Source organism: Haliotis asinina, chromosome 3 (assembly GCF_037392515.1).
Source record: "Haliotis asinina isolate JCU_RB_2024 chromosome 3, JCU_Hal_asi_v2, whole genome shotgun sequence".
NCBI classification, from domain to species: domain Eukaryota; kingdom Metazoa; phylum Mollusca; class Gastropoda; order Lepetellida; family Haliotidae; genus Haliotis; species Haliotis asinina.
Genome location: NC_090282.1, coordinates 23,141,375 through 23,163,735, shown reverse-complemented (window position 1 = coordinate 23,163,735; position 22,361 = coordinate 23,141,375). Strand labels below are relative to the sequence as shown.

General features: G+C 40.3%; 1 protein-coding gene and 3 non-coding genes across 4 annotated transcripts in view; all 4 read left to right on the top strand.

Annotated features, from left to right (window-relative positions):
• Window positions 1–22,361, top strand: part of LOC137277684 (doublecortin domain-containing protein 2C-like) — a 115,109-nt gene that overhangs the window by 18,042 nt on the left and 74,706 nt on the right. The gene's annotated exons all lie outside the window — the stretch shown is intronic.
• On the top strand, window positions 9,579–9,665 carry Trnastop-uca (transfer RNA opal suppressor (anticodon UCA)). The gene has a single exon. It is a non-coding gene; the product is annotated as a tRNA-Sec (tRNA).
• Window positions 11,137–11,223, top strand: Trnastop-uca (transfer RNA opal suppressor (anticodon UCA)). The gene has a single exon. It is a non-coding gene; the product is annotated as a tRNA-Sec (tRNA).
• Window positions 12,916–13,002, top strand: Trnastop-uca (transfer RNA opal suppressor (anticodon UCA)). Its single transcript has one exon. It is a non-coding gene; the product is annotated as a tRNA-Sec (tRNA).

Here is a 22,361-nt window from a genome sequence, read left to right as displayed (position 1 = left end):
GTATCACAACAGTTGTGGGACATTGTGAAATCTGTAGTGAACATTACATCACAGATGTCATGGTAACAATGATGTACAGGTAACACTGAATTCAACTCTAAAAGCTGACATAGCACGGCCTCTCTAACGCACCGCTCTGCAACTTTCATGGTCATCCTAACACACAAAATTGACATCTGTATCCCCCGCTACGTTTCCATGGTGACGAACAATTTGAAAAGCCAAATAACTTGTCAAATCATTGGATTTGACATTTAAGCCTCCATCCCAGACATTACAAACAGACAGGACATCGCAGAGGGAGACGAATTAATAAACAAATAAAGTAAACAAAATATTCAAACGTGTATTATTTGCATCAATAAACTACCAAACGCCGAGCGACGCAAAGGGAATGTAAACAGAAAATTATAACTCTTGAGTTGGTAGGTGTTAATGCAATTGATTGCGACTGCATTTAAACTAGAATCATATAGCATGATTATAAATTCGTCCATCGTTAACACGATCAATATCAATATATTAAGAAAGATACCTACGTATGCTGGTCCTGTGTGTAACGCTTGCGATAACGCAAAGGACCAAATAGATACATTTTGTTTGTGTTAGTTGCTCATGTCTCCATGTCAACTCAAATCATGCTGTATGTCTGTCAGCCCCTCTACCCTGCATGGATTGCTATCAGATCAAGGAGTCGAAGGCAAAGCCCCTAGGTTAAAAAATGCCCACGCCCACAATGGTTTATATGCTTGACAACCGTGCACATTCCTTAAAACACTGCATTCTAGTCAAGTCTTGTTCTGGCTTTCAACTCAAACGGCTGTTAAAACATGAAACATACACTTGAAATGATCCACAAATCTGCTTAATGGATAACTGCGTGAATGTATTACTAATATTATGTTCTAGAGAGTAATTATCTTCTGTCAAATGTAAACGATATATGTTAACGTCATCTTTCCTCATCTCTTTAATAGAAAGCATGAAATATAATATTCGCAAAGAAACGATTTTAGTAGCTATGAACTGAAATGACAATTTCTTTAACCCTATCTAGCCCTAAACTGGCGGACAAGAGCAAGAATATTCATATGTTTAATGGAAGAAAAGATTATTCCATTCTGATGCATCTGATACAGGTTTCGTACTTGAGTTTTGGACCCGATGCGTCTGTTTTAAGCCTGGCAACGCTACAACAGCTTTGTCTAATCCAGTTTTCAAGTGCATATTTAGTTTTGCCTGGCAGTATACGTTCTCTGCAACTGTAAATCTCCAGACTTCGATATTTGACAATGAGGTTTGACATGGATTGCAAAGGATTATTGAAGAACCCGCGTTCACTGGCCTGTTTTTTATGTTAATTAACACAGAGACCACAAACTGTCGTTTCATCAAAGGATTTGTGCTTAGTGTACATATTCTGGAGTATCAGTGACACACCTGTCATTACCTGTCTCGAGTTACCCCCCTACCTTCCTGTTATCGCTGGAGATATGTGCATAAGGGATCAGGAGGGTTAGACAGACACATACACACACACAGCCCCACCCCCACCCCCACCCCTAGCCACTCAGGAAGTACCGTTAGCACCTAGGAATATAGGTGTGAACAAGCAGCGGTAGTGTTTTAAATTTCAACATTAACACGTATGATCTTACGTTGGAACGAGTGACGTGATTAGTTGCCATGGCAGCGGTGTTAGGTTACTCGGGTATATTTCCTCACCAATGGTTCCTGGCGGATTATCGAAAGAAACGTGTCGTGTACAAGAAGAAGTGTCATTTTCTACATAGTGTGAAAGGGTAAATATATCAAGGAATGCCCTTCAAAGACTTAAATATATCAAGATTACAATATGAAATCTATAGTGAGAAAGAAAGTTATTCTAAATTTGGAACTGTTAACTCAGTTTGATATTAAATGAAAATATCGTTTTTATATGTGAAGAAATTCATAACTTATGTGACAGCAAAGTGGGCAATTTTTTATTTAGTCGGTCATAAAAGACCACCTTGTTGAAGTAACTGATATCGGTCACTTCAACACACACTCAACAATGACACACAATACAAAATACAAGCCTCAAGACCAAATCTTCACTAAAATAACCAGGAATGCCAACCTATATCAATGACCCATTACAACATCACAATGCCAAACTTTGTCCTTGATATACCAACGACACATGCTTTTATCAACAACCCAGTACCCCCACCAAACTCAAATAGAAGCTTCACATGCTAGACACCTCGAAACCACTCCTCTAAATTAACTCATCTCGATATAAATAACACCACCAATGTTCACAATACAATACCATATTTCAGTCCTCAACCACAACACCAAGTGCTTCATAATCAATATCACATCACAGTTCTGGTATACCTTCCACAAAAATGGAAGACTGGTAGACTGACATCGTGTGCTGACAACCGGGTGACTGACAGTATGGGTTCGACTGTACATAACAAAAGTAATAGAATCCGTGCTTTACCGAGAACGTGGCCTCCCAAATAACATGTGCTAGATTTGACCTCTTTCTAGTGAGTGAGTGAGTTTAGTTTTACGCCGCACTATGTGGCAGCGACCTGTAAATAATCGATTCTTGATCCAATGATGAACAGCATGAGCAGCGATCTGCGCAAATGCGAACCGATGACATGAGTCAACCAAGTCAGCGAGCCTGACCACCCGATTCCGTTAGTCGCCCCTTATGAAAAGCATTGGTTACTGAAGATACATTCTAACCCGGACCTTCCTGCGTTCACCCCTGTCTAGAAGAATGACAATGCGTTTTCACCATTCATCCATCAACATCCATCGCATTCCTGCCACCTGTGTACATTATTCTTTATACAATGGGAACACACGGAACAGCACTACAGGGGTTTATTGGTCATGAGATCCAATCCCGATATAAATGAGATTCCTGGTGCTACGGCACCACAACTGTGCATCTTAAAATGCAACGTACGAATAAGCCGGTATCAATAACCCGAAACAATGTCAAAACACTGAATGTAACAGTCCAGATCTTTTCTCCCCACTAATCCGCTCCAGCGACAATTATGTGTCGTTGACTGATATTGCATGACACTAATATTCGAGGTGTATAACGACGACCTGTACAGGCCCAACAATACAGTGCTTGATATCGTGAGCACGATAGTCTCCGGCAGGGTACAACAACACTCATTTTATCCAAGTTACCGACCCGATCTATTGGCTGACTCTCTCGACCACATAGGTCGCTAGGTTCAGTTGTCTAAAGGAGTCCCTGTATAGCCAGTATTATAAGCCACTAACATCGCAGTTCCGAGCGGGATTAGAATGTATTGGCAGAGAAGGATATTCAGTAGCAGCAATAACAATAATTGAAAATCGAGCACACACAAGACAAATATAGGTTATCGTTATGTGTATTGAGTCAGAGAACAAAACACAGTAATTGAATGATGTCAGTGACAAAATTCTAAACAATTTGTGTGCCATCAACTATGCTCTGCCCATGGGAAATATAATAACGGATCTTCCTCGACAGAGTGAATGACCGGTAGGACTGAGAGATAGGACAGAGGACACATTGTGCGGTAGATTGCTATGCCTTCCATATTGTACACCCGGATAAGCAATTGTTGGGGTATCTGGGATTGAGAACAATGTGCTGGAAATCACAATGATAGGTTTGTGGTAACATGTTGTTTTCTGGAAACATGTGGACACGTGTCTCTATCGCATGAACATCGTCTTTGTGTGCAGCTAAACTAGTACCTGATTGATCTCGTCAGATCGTTTCTGGAGACGCAGTATGTTTGTACTGACTAAACAATAATACACTGAATATAAGCTACGATGGAGTGAGTGAATGAGTGAATTTGGATGACACCTCGATGAAACTGCAATACTGCAATGCTGTCCTATGAGGCGTCATCCACGTCAGTAACGTATTTGAGAGGTAGTTAGACGTTGGGGCACTATGGAAACGTTGCTCCCGCTGTGATGAAGAAATTGTTCATCCATAGACTGTAACCCTTTCCAATGTCGTGTCAGCTTTAGGCACCCCAAGGCAACGAATATGCTATAAATCTAGATTGGAAACCATAATCGGATGAAACTGAAACGCCTATGGGATTTCAGCAGCTACGCTGTAGTTGGTGGGTTGTGGTTGTAGTAATACATTGCTACTGTAATGAAAATACGTAATGACACCATGTTACAGACTGGGGACCTGTTCAACAAAGATAACTTAGTGTTTAGATGATAGTAACTATACTGAACAGCGAAAGAAAGCAGCTCTGTTATTGTCTACTTTTTGAATAGCAGAAAATAATAAACAGGAACTTTATGAGATTTCATATTTTTTTCCTTCGATGTTCTGTTTGCTATATTTTAAGACGGACTGGGCCAGCACTAGTACTAAGATCGCTTTTGTTGAGTCAGGTTACAAAGGCCCAAGATGTTGAAGTAAGGACAGTCGGTGGTGTAACACCGTGGCGGTGCTTGATTGATGCCAGTACCACGGGTACATCGTCACATCACGTCACAGTGGCGTCTTATTACCTATATTCCTCTTCAGATGGTAGTCGTATCTGACCGGCGATTCTGAGGTAATAAACAAATCACGAATTCAGTGCATCACGCGGAGGAAATCTTCATCTAAACTAAAACATGTCTGAAAATTTAACGAAGCGCTTCATAAAAAATTCAAGCATCACGCAATCTTTGGTTTTAAAGTATGTCTGTTTGTGTTTCTGGTTTGTGTGTTAGTTCGGAAATACAACATACTTATCTGTGATGAAGCGATTGTGGCAATCAATAATCCAGGCAATCGATAACAGCATGTATGTATGTATGTATGTATGTGCGTGCGTGCGTGCGCGCGCGCGTGTGTGTGTTTCCATGGCTACCATACAAACTCTCATTATGATCTACAACACTGCTGTACAAGTCAATCACCACCAATAGAAGAGGTCATTAAACAGAGGTCCTTAAACTTCTCATCATGGAATGTACGAGCAGTATGTTAACACTATGGATCATACTCCTATAATAGATTAGTGCGTTTCCTGATACGTCAAATATTTACTTTATCAAGTATGAATAAGCCTATTATCGCAACGGTGACTGTGGCGTCATGGAAAACACACGAAGTGAGCACTGAGGTGTCGCTATCCACTCAACAGTTGCGACAGTGTCGTGTCGGTAAACACATCAGAAGTGGAGACTATTACAATAGCCCGCAACTATTATACGCCCATTTGTCAATTTTTTGTTGTTAAAAGACACGAGATTGAAGCGATGGACGATTTTAAATGATTTTGGAACATTTGATTGATTGACCTATTTAGCCAGGTCTTGTTAACATGAAGCATGTGCATGTGTACATTTTACGTAGAAATCGTTTACATTGACAGTATTGATCTTTGTTGCTTCAGACATGTTCATTGATTGCATCAATGTTTACAAATCAACTTTGTCATTTTAAAATGATTAGAATTACATGAGAAGTATGTAGAGAAGTGAACTTCATTGATTATTTTACTTTTTTGGTTCTCGGAATGAGTTGTTTGATTTACAGTGTATGACATTACAGTAATTCTGGTATCTGGTAGTGTTCTTGTTTGTTTGTTGGTTGGTTGGTTAAACATTCCATCAAGGTTAATCAAGACATGCACATTTTTGGGGATATACGTGTATATACTCCTGCCGTACTGGACAGGGCGAGCTGAGTTATCCTGTAACGCGTTCCGGGAGCATCATTGCTGTCATGACAACAGTATACACGCTTCTGGTACGTTGCTTGCAATCCTGCGATTCAATACATTGCATTGCTTAAAAAAGATTCTTATTTCATGATTGCGGGAATAATATGGAACTGTATCTTTGGAGCAGCCGTCTTCTGAACACGGCAAGAGAATGATCAACAGTCGGACATCTGAAAATGGGCGGGATTTACGTGGCCGAGACTATAGTCAACGCGATGTGTTTTAGTACATTTGCACCGACGCTCAGTCAAACGTATTGCCATTTATCATTCTGCTATAGCTAGTTTGCATCAACAATGACAGAAGACTACAAATTCTGTTCAAAGTAGCTTTTTCATCCTTGTTTATGTGTCATCAAGTATTATATATTTGATATGTCTTTGCGAACTGAGATGAGGCACCAGTGAACTTCCAAGCTGGAATTTGAGGAAAGGTCATGCGTTGACAGTATGTCACCATAATGGCCTATGCGGTTTTATAACACTGGACAGGTATTGTGGAGCCCCGGTTATCGTGTCCCCACATGCTCCCAGGTCACTGGGCAGAGTTGTCTCCCTTTGAGTTTCAGAAACATGTGAGTTTATTTTTACGCCTTACTCAGCGAAATTCAAGCTATAAGGCGGCGGTCTGTAAATAATCGATTCTGGACCGTACAATCCAGTTATCAACAGCATGCGCATCGACCACTGGGAACCGATGACATATGCCAAGCAACTTCAGCGACCCTGACAAACCGATCCCGTTAGCTGCCTCTTACAACAAGCAGAGTCACCTTTTATGACAAACATAGGTTGCTGAAGGTCTATTCTACTCCGGACCTGCCCGGTTCGGTCGTGGTTCGAAGCGTAGATTATCAGTGACGTTTCTTGGTATGACGGCACTACTCCCAATCCTCGAGTGTTTCACTTCAGTGGTGAACATCTGAGACTTGTATCACAATGGGATCTGAGATGCCCACCAAGGAAGAAACTATGTTACCAGTCAGTGTTCAGTAAGGGCCGGTGGGGTAGATTTTGTGACCTTACTTTATCAAAGGTCTTCCGCGACATGAAATATGGTTACAAACTGACGTCACTTGACACCGTGTGGCTATTCTTGCCAGATTTGTGGCGGTGTGGTAGCCTAGTGGTTAGAGAGTTCGTTCGTCACGCCGAAGACCCAGGTTCGAATCCTCACACAGGCACTATGTGTGAAGCCCTTTCCCATACTGATAATGTTTATTCACTGAGGATGTTCTTCGAGTGGGTATCATGGTTGTGTTTGCGATATTTCGGCTACTGGTTTCAGTTATGTAACTTTACCACAAAGTTTGTACTTTTTACCACGTCAGGTGTAGACTGTCTTTTGCCTGATATGATACATCGTGCCCGTTTTACTTATCAGTTTGAATAACCGGCCCTGATCCACGAATCTTTCGTAGGACTACGACGTCCCTAAGCCTATGATAACGTTTAGAGTTACGACAAGCCGTAACGTAACGAAGGCTTTGTGGATCGGCACCCTGGACTGTTTGAAACGTGTAATCCTTGGCACTGTTGCTATTATGAAAAATGCCCATATCAAAACTCAACAATGAATACTCATTTCGTATATCCTAAAATCGTGTTTTCGTTACGATTCCTTTGGAAACATACTCGATGTTTTTACGGTATAAAACAATTAAAGCTCCTTGTGAATGAATATGGTTTTACGGCACTTTTAGTTATATACCTTCAACATCACGACATTGAACCCCAGAAATGAGCTTTACTCATTGTACCAAGGCTAGGAATAGAAGCCGAGTAAATAGCCAGCGCTGGAACTTCTGGTACGTATTGTGTCAGAAAGTCTTTGGTTCTCTGTGTATTCCATCATTAGCATTTAAAAAAGATCAGAGGTTAAACAAAGAATTTCGAGCAAGAATAATAACAATTGGGAGTACTGTGACCTTGACCTTATTGCTTCACATGGTTTGGTGGAGCAGGGTTTGGATCAGTACAAGTATTCTCAAAACAATAGAAACACTATTCATATTGAAGATATAGTCCTTCATATAATGTAGCTGTCATGTTCTCTGAAGAATTGCATGGTTATGATGAAAACGCACCAAAACGACATACTGCTTGACGCTTTCAAGTCTGGTTGTGGAAAATTCCAAGCTTTCCAACGGTACCAAATATATCGTTCTTTACCTTTGGTAGACATCTTTCAAATGTTACACCAAAAGCCTTGAATCTAACAGCTACCCCATCTCTCCAACCGTACACTGTGTTTATCTCTCTCTCTCTCTCTCTCTCTCTCACACACACACACACACACACACACACACACACACACACACACACGTGTATACCTTTTGTAGGTGTCCAGGGAGGATGTGATTGATCACCAATCATTACAATGAAGTAAATACTGTTCCAGTCAAACCTGAGGTATTCTGCCAAATCAAATATTTAAAAGTTAATATATTAAACACATGACCTTGTGGCTGTTCTTAACCCATGTCACTGGTGATAACGCGATTACAATGCGATTACAATGCGATACGGATTATAATGCTGGTTTCGCATAACCTGCCTTGCAAATACAGCACACATCCATGTTTGATACACAAGAAATGGCAAATCCCAAGTGAAGTATTTGGTATCGTACCACGTGGAAGATAGTGGTTTTTTTGTTTGTTTTTGTTTTAGTTTTTTCAATGCTTTCAACAGCAGCTGTTTCAACGGCTTTATAACATTTACAATTTTTCAGCAACATCAAGTGAATACTTTATAACCCACACCCACACCCACACCCACACCCACACCCACACCCACACCCACACCCACACCCACACCCACACCCACACACCCCACCCCCTCCAAGAACAAGTGCAAGGATACAGGTGTATGTATATAAGTTACTATCTACATAATCAAAATGGGTCTGAATAAACTGACTTTAATATGATTGACCTTTTCACCTATGAAATCTGAAATGAGGCTGGGATGGCGTCAGTCATCACTTCTTTGTAAAAATGGCAAACAACGTCACAAAGGATGGGCCATCCTGCATGTGACCTTGGATTCGATAATAACTCTTTTATTGTGAAATGTCACCGCACCAACTGTGCTAGCAGATAAGGACTAAATTTAACTGTTTACATTCCATTGTATAAGTCTTTGTGTTTTCAATTTATGTAAATATATATCCACGTTCTTATGAATTAAACACATAAACATAGCTGTGTGGCAGTGTTATAGTCGTAGTACTTTTCCTATCAAGGTAAAACATTCAGCAGTTTGAAGAATTGAGTCTGTAAAATGTGGTAAAGACCGCCCACCTCACAATCAAAGTATTCTTCATTTCAGTATTTCTTGTGAAATCCAATGTTCAAATGTGTCTTTTCTTTGAATGTACATCTTTCTTTAGGATACATTTACGCTGACTTAAACGTACACTCTAACATACTGTTTAATTTCAGCGCGTTGCCATATATTTTCTTACCATTCTTTACATATTATTAATCTAAGTGACAGTACTAATTCTATATTCACATCACCACCTGACTGATAAGTCAGCCAGCGTCGATTCGAATTCAGTGTATGATATGGAGTTGTTCTTATCATCAGGTCCTCGAAAACAGGGCGTTTCGTCTTCAGCCATATTTTCAACTTAGCAATCATAATATGAGCAGAAATGTCTTTTATCAAGTACAGAAATTCTATAAAATCAACTATGCAGAAATAATAAATATTTTACATGCAATAACTGCATGTAAACTAACCCAGGCTAGGCGATATATCACTGGCCCTCACTACTGATATAAGCCTCTCTGGAATAGTGACTACCGCCCGAACGACCCTCAGTGGTCTGGGGTGCAGGCTTCAAACCTGCAGCTGACTGACGTCAGAGTGGTTCAATTCCACCTTTCGGGCGATGTTTTGATAATGTTTACCACGTCACGCTGACGTGAAAGCTGTGGACACGTTCCACCGTTTCTTTTGTGATGTTAATGTCTTTATGCGAGATCCGCAGTCTTCAGGCATTGAACGCAGTATGAGATCAGATTGGAAACTACTCAGTGAGTACGATGTTATGTCGCATAAGCAATTTTCCAGCAACAACAGAACACCAGAAATGATCTTCCTACGTGAATAGTTAGAACCCGTGATATCGGCTTCACGAGCCAACGCTTTTATGTAGCTACCCGTGAAGATCCCGGTCAAACCTGGCCTTCAGCAACCCGTGAGCAGGGATTGTAACCATATCAGAGATTGTATCTATCAACTCATGTGACTGTATTTAAAACATTTATGAAATATCTATCAGCATTCTATCTATCTGACAAGATAATGAAACAATCCTTCGGCATGACCTACTTTTGTCTACCCGCAGCACGTGAAACCAATAACGCTATAATAACGCTATCTCAGTAACAAAAGCCACGCTTGGCAAGAGTCACTCTCAAGGACTCACCAAGCCCTTAATACAAAGTAACATGGAGTTGTCTCCCGTGCCCGGCATACCATGCTCCATCTTCATGAACAATACAGGTCTATATTACCAGTCAAGGTTCATCAGAAGTTTCATCGGAACAATCTGATTTGTGTTTCACGAATCAGTTCAAAACAAAATCACGATCTGACAAACAGTTTTAAGGAAACATGCAGAGAAATGTTCACAGGGCAGTGATGAGTAAATCAATGCAAGTCATCGTAGTGCATGCTTCGACTTAAAGTCATAATTGATACTGAAAACACAAAGACATTCAGCTTTACGTAAATACTGGTGTAAAGGTTCTTGGTGGTTAGTGTACCAGTTCACATTGAATTCTAAACTAACGCGTAGTCTCTGAAAATATATACTTTTGATTGAAACAAACAACTCCAATTAATATGAAATATGAGTTCTGGTGATATCGGAGATTCAGAATCTGAGCAAACTTAGATTTACTTATCTCTACTGCATTGCGGAAACTAGTAAGCTGAAGGGAAATTGGTGTGTTTCGAGTACTGGGAGCCAGACACATTGTACCTCATTCAACGACCTTATCTAGTGACTTGACAGAACAACTGTAATTACTGTCGATACTATTCACCTCTCGATCTCAGTGTCCCAATGACTCAGCATTATAACATCTGTTCTATCTAACAAGGTTACTACAGCAGTAGATATAGATGTGTGCGTGTGCAAAATACATATGACAGTTAATTAATCGTCTATCAATATTTAAACCATAAACTACCCCGAACATACTTTTTACAAGATTGATTTTTAAACTTATTGTTATTATGGAGAAATAATTAATATTATTTAAATGAAATGACTGTATGTAAACTAACCCAGGCTAGGCGATATATCACTGGCCCTCACTACTGATATAAGCCTCTCTGGAACAGTGACTACCGCCCGAACGACCCTCAGTGGTCTGGGGTGCAGGCTTCAAACCTGTAGCTGACTGACGTCAGAGTGGTTCAATTCCACCTTTCGGGCGATGTTTTGATAATGTTCACCATGAATGCAACACGCTCGCGTTACAAATGTGGAGGGCGTGCCTCGTTCCACATAGTTGTCATGCTCAAATTTTTTGTGCTGATAATGTCTTAATTAACTATGCATAAACAATAATTTATGTTTGTCTTCTTCATATCTTGTTGCGACATTTTGTGAGAAGATCCACAAAATTTTAAAACTTTGAACACATTCAGAGATCAGAGTGAAAACTACAGGGAATGTTACGTCGCATAAAACATTTCCAGTAACAACAGGACCGAGAACACCAGCTTCCCACGTGAATAGTCAGAACCCGTGACATTGGATTCCCTAGCCAATGCTTTTACGTCACTATCCGTCGAGATCCGGGTTAGAACTAGTCTTCAACAGTCCATACTCGTCATAAGAAGTGACCAACGGCATCCGGTTATCAGACTCGCTGATATCGATGTTCATGCTGTTGATCATTGGATATCCTTGTCCGACTGATCCTGACAGATTCTCTTCGCCTTTTAGGTTTTGAAAATAATAACCAAATCAAATCATAACTGTCAGTTTATCTGTACCTTTATATATCGAATATGACAAAATATCAATTTATTGTAACATTCAGGTAATGAAATATCTCTACATCTATCTGCCTAATAATTTAGCTGACAAGATAGTGTAACAGGGCTTCGGCATGACTTACTATTGTCTACCTACTGTGTGTAAACCTCATAACGACGTAACAATAGTCTGTCTCTGTTAGCTTAATCTTTGAAGTCCAGACCCTCAATACAAGGTAACACGGAGTTGTCTCCCATTGGACGTCACATCGGCACTCCTCCAGCCATAGAGTAACGAGATCAAGTGTACATTTATGAACATTCTCTACCACGATGGAAAAGAACAATAAATGGTTATATAACCACTCAAGACCCAGAGAAGTTTACTGATTTGTGTTTTACGAAACAATACATTTATACCACGATCTGACAGATATTTTTACAGCAACACACACATTTAGAGAACTGTTGGCATGTTAGTGGTAAGGAAATTAATGCAAGTCATCTTAGCCCATGCTTCTTCGACGAAAAGTTAGTATTGATGCCGACAACGCAAACACAATTTTGACATAAATATTGGTGAGATGGTGCTTTGTTGACAATGTATCAGTTCATACTGAAATCGTCACTAAAAGTTACTCTCTGAAAATGCATAATTTTGATTGCAACAAATAACTTCATTTAAATTTAGCCCGAGTGAAATTCGGAAACTGAGTTAGTTCGTGCTTTTGCTTTGAGAGGAAGTGGAAAGGATGTATATCGGGAACTCTGAGGCATGCTAAATGAACTTCACCCTGACAGTGACCTCACCCAGCAAATTACACAGAACACCTGTGTTGCTACCTCACGATCTTAGTGTCCCACTGACTTACCAGTATCTGCTGGTGTTCGTCTAACAAGGTTATCACATTAGTAGGTATTTACGCGCGTGTGCCAAATGCATTTGACAGTTTAATGTTCAATCAGCATTTTAACCATAAACAAAACCAAATATACTTTCGTCAGGTTCAAGTTTTAAAGCGATTCTAATAATGGAGAACTAATTAATATTATAAATGAAATGACTGTATGTAAACTAATCCAGGCCAGGCAGTGTATAATTGGCCCTCGCCACTAATATAAACCTCTCCGGACCACTGACTACCGCCCGAACGACCCTCAGTGGTCTGGGGTGCAGGCTTCAAACCTGTAGCTGACTGACGTCAGAGTGGTTCAATTCCACCTTTCGGGCGAAAAGCTGTGGACACGTTCCACCGTTTCTTTTGTGATGTTAATGTCTTTATTCGAGATCCGCAGTCTTCAGGCATTGAACGCAGTATGAGATCAGATTGGAAACTACTCAGTGAGTACGATGTTATGTCGCATAAGCAATTTTCCAGCAACAACAGAACACCAGAAATGATCTTCTGGACAGGTCGGAAAGAAGGGTGTATTTTGTTTTGAATTATTATTTTGTGTGTGTGTGTGTGTGTGTGTGTTATATTTTATCAGATTCTACCTGATAGGAATTTTGCTGTGTGATTGTTAATGCAAAATTCAGCAAAATGTGGCCGCAATGTTAAACTTGGTGTGTAAGGCGTGGTAATATCGAGCAGTCAAATTTGACCTGAACGCTGCCCAGTTGAGTGTATCCTTGTCCTCAACACGTGGAAGCAAAGTGGTTAAGCGTTGGTGTTAACGCCGAATACGACGTTCTGTTCCCCATGTCACTTAATGTGAGGAGTCCATTGTTGCGTCACATGTTTTGATGTGGTTTATACAATACTTATAGCGACAGGAACTCAGTTCACTCAGGTGAGAGCTTGACACGATCCAATGCCTTGTAAGGATATGTCGTCTGAAGCTAAAATGTTGATACCTGTGAAATATGAAGCACGGACATTTGATATATTTGAGGTGACTTGGGGAACTGGGCCACGCTGAATTAGACACAACAGCTTCAGCATCTTTACATGAATTAAGAGACCGGATCAGATTTATTGCTATGTTCTTGTGTTTCCAGAGGCCATTGATTTAAATTCTCATATTTTCAATTAATGATAACAGAAATGCCAAAATAACGGTCTCAATATACCGTAACCAAACGTCCTTAAAATCCTCGTACCCTCCATTTCCCTCAAACCAGGAGTAGGTGATTCAAAACATAACGGGAGGTAACTCCAATGTACCTCATGGCTGCTGTCGCTTATCATTACAAACGATATCATTAATCAACACTGGCATATAGGGATTTCCCGCGAAGTAGCTTTATTGAATATACAGAACACGACTCTGAAAAAGACACTATAAGAAGTCGAAATTCCTACATACACAGACATTTGGCATGTAGAGCTCAGACACTGTATACTTTATGAGTGTCATCTCAAGGGTGTTATTCGTCTTGTCTGTAACGTAAGCAGCTCACTCGTATCTTCAATCGGATTGTACGTGAGAAAACACATTTACTCCAACATGGAGAGATAAACAGCCCACTCGACACAGATACGGCACATCAGTCCACTCAACGGACGGCAATATGTCTTCCACCAGAGACACACGCTGTGTAGTTTGATCACCGTGGTAGCTATACCTTTAAACTGGTGTTTAACTAGACATACGCGCAGATGTGTTCAAGCTATCATTTTGGTAGCAATATATTTTAACTTGTGTTTGAACCAGGCATAAGCACAGGTGTGATTTCAATATTTCTTTCATCACAGAAACACATTGTGTAGCTCGATCACCTTAGTAGCTATATATTGTAACTGGTGTTTAAGCAGGAGATCAGCACAGGTGTGTTCGAGTAACGGAAACATTTCTCCCATTAGATCCACAAACTCAGTAGCTTGATGACCTTGGTAGCTATATTTTAAAACTGGTGTCTAATCTGGACATACGCGATGGCGTGCTCGAGTGATTGCATATTTTATTTATTAATATTATCCATCACAGACACACATTGTGTAGCTTGATCACCTTGATGGCTATAAATCTTAGCTGCATTTTAAAACTAGTGTTTAGCCCAGACGTAAGTGCTGTTGACAGCAGACTTCTATCGTACATACATCTATACATGAACGAGTATCTCACAAGCGTAGCAGAACAACCAATGGTAGACTTCAACAGCTGTAACAACAACCATATAGTTATGGTTGAACCACCTTTATGTAGCTCATTTACCTTCTGCTCACGAGCTAGTTCTATACTGGTTTGGAGTGGAAAGTGTGCGTTTACACATTACATCGGCGAAATATATTGAATGAGTTCACTGCGTACGTGTTACACGCAAATGTTATTCATATATTGCTTAACATTCTACACATTCTGTGTCCATCAAATTATGAAAATATTATGTCTTTCTAACATAATGAACATAGTATTATATGAAATAACTATTTCGGTATTTGAAGCTGACCTGTTTGGCTAATTAACCCGTTACCAAGGTAACATGATGTATCTTCCATAGTGATGATGTCATCAACAGTAGTCTCTAGTTCCCCTCTAGTCAGCAAAACGAACGTTGCTAGGTAACATAATGTTATAATCTGTCGCCCTTGTCATTGCAGATTATTAGGTGTTCCCCTCATTATATCTATATGTTTTTTTCAATATTATGGCGTTTCAGTTCCTAGCATGAGTTTGTATGATGTAGTGAATTACCAGCAGATAGAAACTTTGGATTGATTTTACGTAAGAGATATGATATCTATAAAGTGGAATGTTTACTCTGCATTTAGGGGACGGTAAAATCTATAATAAACACATTAAAAGTTGCTCTTGGCTAAGTGGACTGTAGTACTGGACTGTGGTACTGGATTGTAGTACTGGACTGTAGTACTCCTAGTTTGCGGTCTAAGGTGATGGTAAGGTCGAGCAGGATTTAACATTTGTGCATACGCAGAAGGAGGATGGATTCAAGAAGCAATACTTTCTCTCTCTCTCTCTTTCTCGCTCTTTCTCACTCTCTCTTTCTCTTTCTCGCTCTCTCTCACTCTCTCTCTTTCTCTCACTCTGTCTCTTTCTCGCTCTCTCTCTCTTTGTCGCTCTCTCTCACTGTCTCTCTTTCTCTCTCTCTCTCTTTCTCGCTCTCTCTCACTCTCTCTCTCTTTCTCGCTCTCTCTCCTGGCGAGTTGAATGGGTGGGTACAGTGAGGTGCACCTTGATAAACTCTTTGCCCGTTGTTCCTTCTTTGTAAGGCTTTTATTTCAACCATGTAGCATTTGGCTGAGTACGAACATGTGCCATTACATCTGTCTAAATCAATGAGCGATGAGTATTCAACAATGATATGACTAAGTCCAAATGCTAATTGGCCTCACGATATGGTTTTACTCGCACTTAAATGCTGCGTTGAACATGCACTCTAAAGTTTTCTTGTGGTTCCATCTTTCAACGCCTTCTCCCACAACGTTTGTGTGTGTGTTTGTGTGTGTGTGTCACGATGTCGCACGTCTTTGTTCCATCACTGTGACCAAAGTCTTCACCATGAAATATCCACGAAGCTTTTCTTTAAATTACAGAGTAAATAGTGTTGCAATGTTACGTGACGTCGACACTGTAGACATGTTTACTTACACCCATGTCGGCGACAGTGACAGTCTTGTTTGTTGAAACCGATACAACTTGATATAGCACTAGCGCACGCCATTGTATTTGTATTTCAAATATGCAGCATCAATTTGAGATGACTAAACAATACACGAGTAGAGCAATGTAAACACTGTCGATAATATGTGTCCTCCGAAAACAGTTCCCTACACGTTTTGTTGTAACTTATGGCGTTGAAACATAAAACTATTAAAATAGAAATTGATTTAATGTCACTACTGTCGCTCCGTTACTGGATGTATGGACGTACGCTAGGATGTGCAGAGACGGAGATTTGTAAAGGGCTGTTGAGATCCACTTGAGAATCAGTCGGGCATGACCTAATACTCTTAACAAATGTTTTATCCCTGCATGTGATTATTGTCATAGAAATCTGCACGCATCTTTCATTATTTTTTTGGTGCAAAGTTAATACTGAAATAGCATCACGCGCGTCATAAACTGTGAAGAAAGGAAGGATTATACACCCCAATTTGATTGTGTCTAAAATGGAAACAAGTATTTTTTCGATGGTAGTTACTGGATACGGGTATCATTGTCTTCGACGTACATTTTGCAGTATTTAAGCTCCTGTTTTCAGCGTAGTAAAGTTATAATAAAGTTTGAAATACATTCGTCAAATCCATTTTTCAAGTGTATACCCTCTATTCCTGCCTGTTCGCAATTCACCCAGTAGATGTTAAAGTCGTACTAATTTTCATGTGGTCGTCAATAAATAAGAGTGTAAAGAGTTCAATCGTCCCTTTCAACGTAGAAATGACCACCCTTCAGACAATGGTACTGATTTTTACAGAATTTTCTTACATTATGTACAAACAGCTACTTTGATACTTTCTCCAAACGTATCAAACTTACTTCAAACGTATCAAGCGTTCTTCAAACGTATCAAATTTTCTTCAAACGTATCACTATATCTAGCTGACTGCTATTTATTACGTGGAGTTATTTGATGACCAGTGTTTGTTGCAACATGTGCTGAGAGAAACGACTCCTAGCCACGATACTTGGGTAATTACGGCGTTTATACCCTAGGGTGCCGGAAGGTGTTGCTGCAGCGCCCACTGTTATTTATGGTAAGCGACAAACTCAGCCACGGTACGTGTTCAGCTAATGACAGACTGTATTTGAAAAACCAGACAAGTTCTTTGTTGTCAAAGAACGTTGGTATTCTTGTTTAAGTGTTGCTAATCTATGTCTGGCACGACAAAATATTATCTTCTCGACTTAGTATACACCACATGTCATTCTGGTTTACTTTTTAACATTTATTTTATTTAAAGTCGATATCTTTAAGTGGCATATTAGAAGCTGACATATGAATGTCTCCATAAAGACGCTTGCATCAAAAGTTTCAAAGGATGTAGCGAAAACCCATATCCGTCTCTGTGTGTTCTGTTTCATACAGATATAACTACTTCTTTGCAACGTCTCATGTTGCAAAATCATGGGGGTAGAAATTGAATCGGCTTTGAATGTTTACTGACAGCCGTCGTGTACCAAGACTGCTGCTATGCAACAGGAACATACAAACACGTCTTTGTGCGACATGACGATATCCCGTATTGGGGTATTGTTATAACAGTTAAAATTGTTTCTGGGAGAACGTCAGCAAGATCTGTTTCTGGTGCAGGGGCACTGAGGTTTCTTGACGGTTGTCAGGATAGGTGTAGTCCATTGGTTGAGGTGCGTCAATCCTGCAGGATTGTGTCGCTTTGCTGAACTAGGATCCGGTGAACTCGGATTCAACTTTAAGTCCTTGGCTGTCAACACCAACCAAAGCAGCATATGAGACACAATGTTTCATTTTAGAATGGTTTCCTCAAAATCTCTAACTAACCCACACGATACAATAAGATCGACCATCGATATTACAGTTAAAAAAGTTGTAATATTTAATCTTATATAAATTTGATAGACTGAAGAACACGAACTTTAATGGTCAACGATTACAGTGAGTTAGTTTAGGTTTTACGCCGCTGTCAGCAATATTCCAGCCATATGGCGACAGTATGTAAATAATCGAGCCTGGACCAGACGGTCCAGTGATCAACATCATGAGCATCGATCTACGCATTTGGGAACTGATGACGTGTCAACCAAGCGAGATAACCTGACCACCCAACCCCGTTGGTCGCCTTTTAAGACAAGCATGTGTTACTGATGATGCATTCTAAACCGGACCATCACGGGCCCAACAGTTCCAGATAGAATCAAGGCGTTATATGAAAGGAAAAAGCGATGATGTCACAGTGACAGTGTCATCTCAGCACTTCATGACCGACATCAGAGCCAAAACAAATACTTCCACGGTTGTCATTGGAGGCAGGCGAGTGTTGATTTGTACAAACACCGGCAGTCTAGACGTCTTCAACAACATCAGACAATACCGACAACGACAACGGCCGTGGCAGCCTTAGGGTTTACAACAAGGAATGAAGACTTCATAACCTTGTGTCACTCCGTGTTCTTCTCATCAGACGGTAGCTGTGAAACATCACTACCAAGAATAAAAGAAGTCTGTATCCATAAACAAATTTGTCCTGAGTTTATAGTCTTATTTGCGTGCTACTGCTATCTCCATGTGCAGCACCCTTGCTTGTGGAAATTTTGTCACTTTGTTTGGTGATTTGCTTTTGTCTCCAGAAATCATTAAACTGTGTGTGTGTGTGTGGAGGTAATCGACTGTTTCATGGGGCTGGCGTCAGTGTGTGGTAAAGAAATAATGATATGAAGGTGTGTATTGTTGGTGTGCGCGCACCGAGTGATCTGTATGTACAAGTGAAAAGAGGTATTTGAAGAGCTGGTCGACAATCATCAGGACATTAATTGTTGTGGGAATTGCGCCGTATGCACGGAACTGTTTGCGCATTATCCAGTCACCATGACAATAGTACATGTTAAGGTACGCGTTCACGTGTACTTTAAAGCAAGAGTCACTTACACATGGACCTCATGCACAATGTTGGCATTTCCCATCCTCGATATCTCCAGGGTATACGTTCCTATAAGTCTCCACTATACCCTGGATGCATCTACGGTTAGATGCCCGGTAAATTTTATTACGTCCCTTGGCTGGCTTTCTAGCCAGTCAGGAGTCTACGCTGAGAATTGAGGGTACCAATCACAACTCACTTTCGCTTTTTAAATTATCTAAGCGATTAGACGAGGCAACACAAACCATGCAGAGGTTATCTGAAATGGGTAGAAAGAGTTCTTTCGTTTATATATTTTTTTAAAGTTCGGGCCTGTCTATTTGTTTGTATGATTTCCCCATAATCTGAGTTGCATAAAGAAACATGAACAAACGGGAACAAACCTGCACAACTGCGCCCACTATCTTTGTTGACACTGGCAAGCTTGGTCGCAACGCCGGCGGTTTAACTGACTGGCTGCCGTGAGATTGTGGAGCCAGCAAAGGGAGGTAATTTTAATTATCTGGTCGACCCGAACAGTAGATGCATCTAGGGTATAGTGGACATTCATCGGAACACTGAACACTGACATCGGAACCACCTTCTGCTGATTGTGTGAATATGGTTTGAGGAAGATTTAGCAATATGCCAACAATACCATTGAAAAGGGCACCATGAATGGTATCGGACAAACATCATGGATAACAACGTCGCCGGCTCACTCCTGTTTCACAAAGGTACAAGAATCTGTACCGAAACACGGCAATCAAGAAATGCAGAAGTTGTTATCCATAATGTTTGTTCGATATTGTACGTCTAAGCGTCTAAAATGCCACTCAAAAGCGACACCAGGAATGGCTTTCACACAAGTACACGGGACGTCGGAGTGGCGAGCTAACGCGTTAAGCACCAGGCTTCCCTAGTTCTACTTCTATGGCACCCAGGGGCGGTATCCCAGCCATAAAAGCGTTCCTCGTCACGCCAGAGGACCGGGTTCGGGTCCCCATATTGGTACAATATGTGAAGCCCATTTCTGATGTCCACTACGGTGACTTTGGTGAAATGTTGATGAAGCCGGTGTAAATCCAAGCACACACGCCCTTATGGCACGCCCATCTGGGATTCTCTAATATTGTTCATGTGTCTATTAACAATATTCAAGTTATCTTATGAAGGGGGGAAAATCGCGATTTGGGCTTATCACAATGTAACGGCGCATGGCAGGGACTTAAACCTCTTTTCGGGATCATGAACGATATCTTTACCACTAGACTACCGAACTATCCACCCGCGCAGTGAGTAACGCTGTTATCTTTAGTTAGGTGTAATAGTCCCAGTAAATTTGGATGGGCGACTTCTTAAAAAAATTTAAAACTATTAAAACTTATTTTAAAAATGCTCATTAAGTTCATTATTGTTTGTTTTGAAAAGTTAATTTCATTTATTCAATTATTGGCATAACTCCATTTGTTTGTATTAATATCACTATCCGTAAAATGAGGGGGAATCGTGCCTTATTTGGAAACGAATTTCTATTTATTCATTCCTGAATACTTGGGCTTAGACAGATAATCCATCATGAGTTTGTCAGGATCACTAACCTGTCAAATGCTTCTCAACAGGGAAAACAAGTAAACTATACTCTTGTTTCGGTTTCCGATAACATTTATGTGACTTGTTGTGATATAAGGCTCATCAAATTCAGATTTAAGGAAAGATAAGGTGACGAAGTTTTTAGTTCCTCGTATATTTACCATATTTTATATATCTGGTCCTGTCCTCACCAAATACAAGAAGGCAACTTGAGACAGTGAAATATTACTGACGTTTAATGCCATACAGAAAGTGTTAACAACACATTCAGTGGACGTCGTAGCAGCCGGACGTTCAGAAAGAATACCGTGGCGTAAATGTTTGAAGACTGAAGGCGTTACAGAAAATTCTAAAATGGAATAAAAATAGGAACACAATAACAACTGACCAGTTTAAATGATCGTTGGGAAACATATTGTTTGCACTAACAGTTTTAAAATGGTTTTGCATCTAGCTCACTGGCTGCGTTTCGGATGCGGGATGTTTATATACCATTACCTGAAGAAAAACCTTCAACTGGGGGATAAATATGCACAATATTTCAAGAGCCAACGGATATTGTGAACACTGTTGACAAACCATTAATTCAAAAACCCTTATCTACAATACAGTACTCAATAATGTACTTGGGAAATAGGCAACTAACTGGCCAGTCATTTTACGGAAAATTCGTTTCATAATCTTGCCAATCGTGACTGTTTCCATGGTTACAGCATCTGTGTTGATACCAGCGATAATGGAAGTACGTGTAGATAAGGAACCTCATCCCGAGATTGGCTAACCACACGCTCTTATTGATGGTATAATGCTGTTAAACAATGATTGGCGTCACAGGGACAGGATCGTGCTGCCAATCATTAGGTTTAATTCGACAAGATATCGATGTTAGATAACGTGAACGAGTGTTAAGGCTTGTAGATATATACTAACCATATGTGGGATCAGACATTTTGGACTTGCGAATATGGTGTGTCCCCATTTCAGAAGACCATTGTTTTATAGCATTTTGTGATTTGGTATCTTCACCCCGAATGAAAGCCTGGCCATCATAAAGGAAAATGCAACAGCGTCGAGATTATTGAAATAGTGAGTGAGTGAGTGAGTGAGTGAGTGAGTGTAGGGAACATTCATTTACCACCTGTTTGACTAACAGAAGTGATGTCCGCTGAAAGGTAAAATAAACATGTATATGCAGAGGTCAAGGAATTTAGTTTTATGCAAAACCTGCTCTTTGTCACCAGCTAATCAGTGTCACTTATCAATGGACGGAATTCAAAACCGAAAGATAATTGTGTAACGTATCGTGACAGATTTTCCATTGACATAATAATCCATTAATAATGAATGGTGGACGACACCTGGTGCACAAAACTTCACCTCGTCTCTTTGAACACAGCACAAATACCTGCAGTAATTACCTGTCGTCAGGCGATTTGTTCCTGTCCGTCAGCGTGGGAAATATAATAACAACAATTATGTGTTCGGAGATAGCTGTTCCT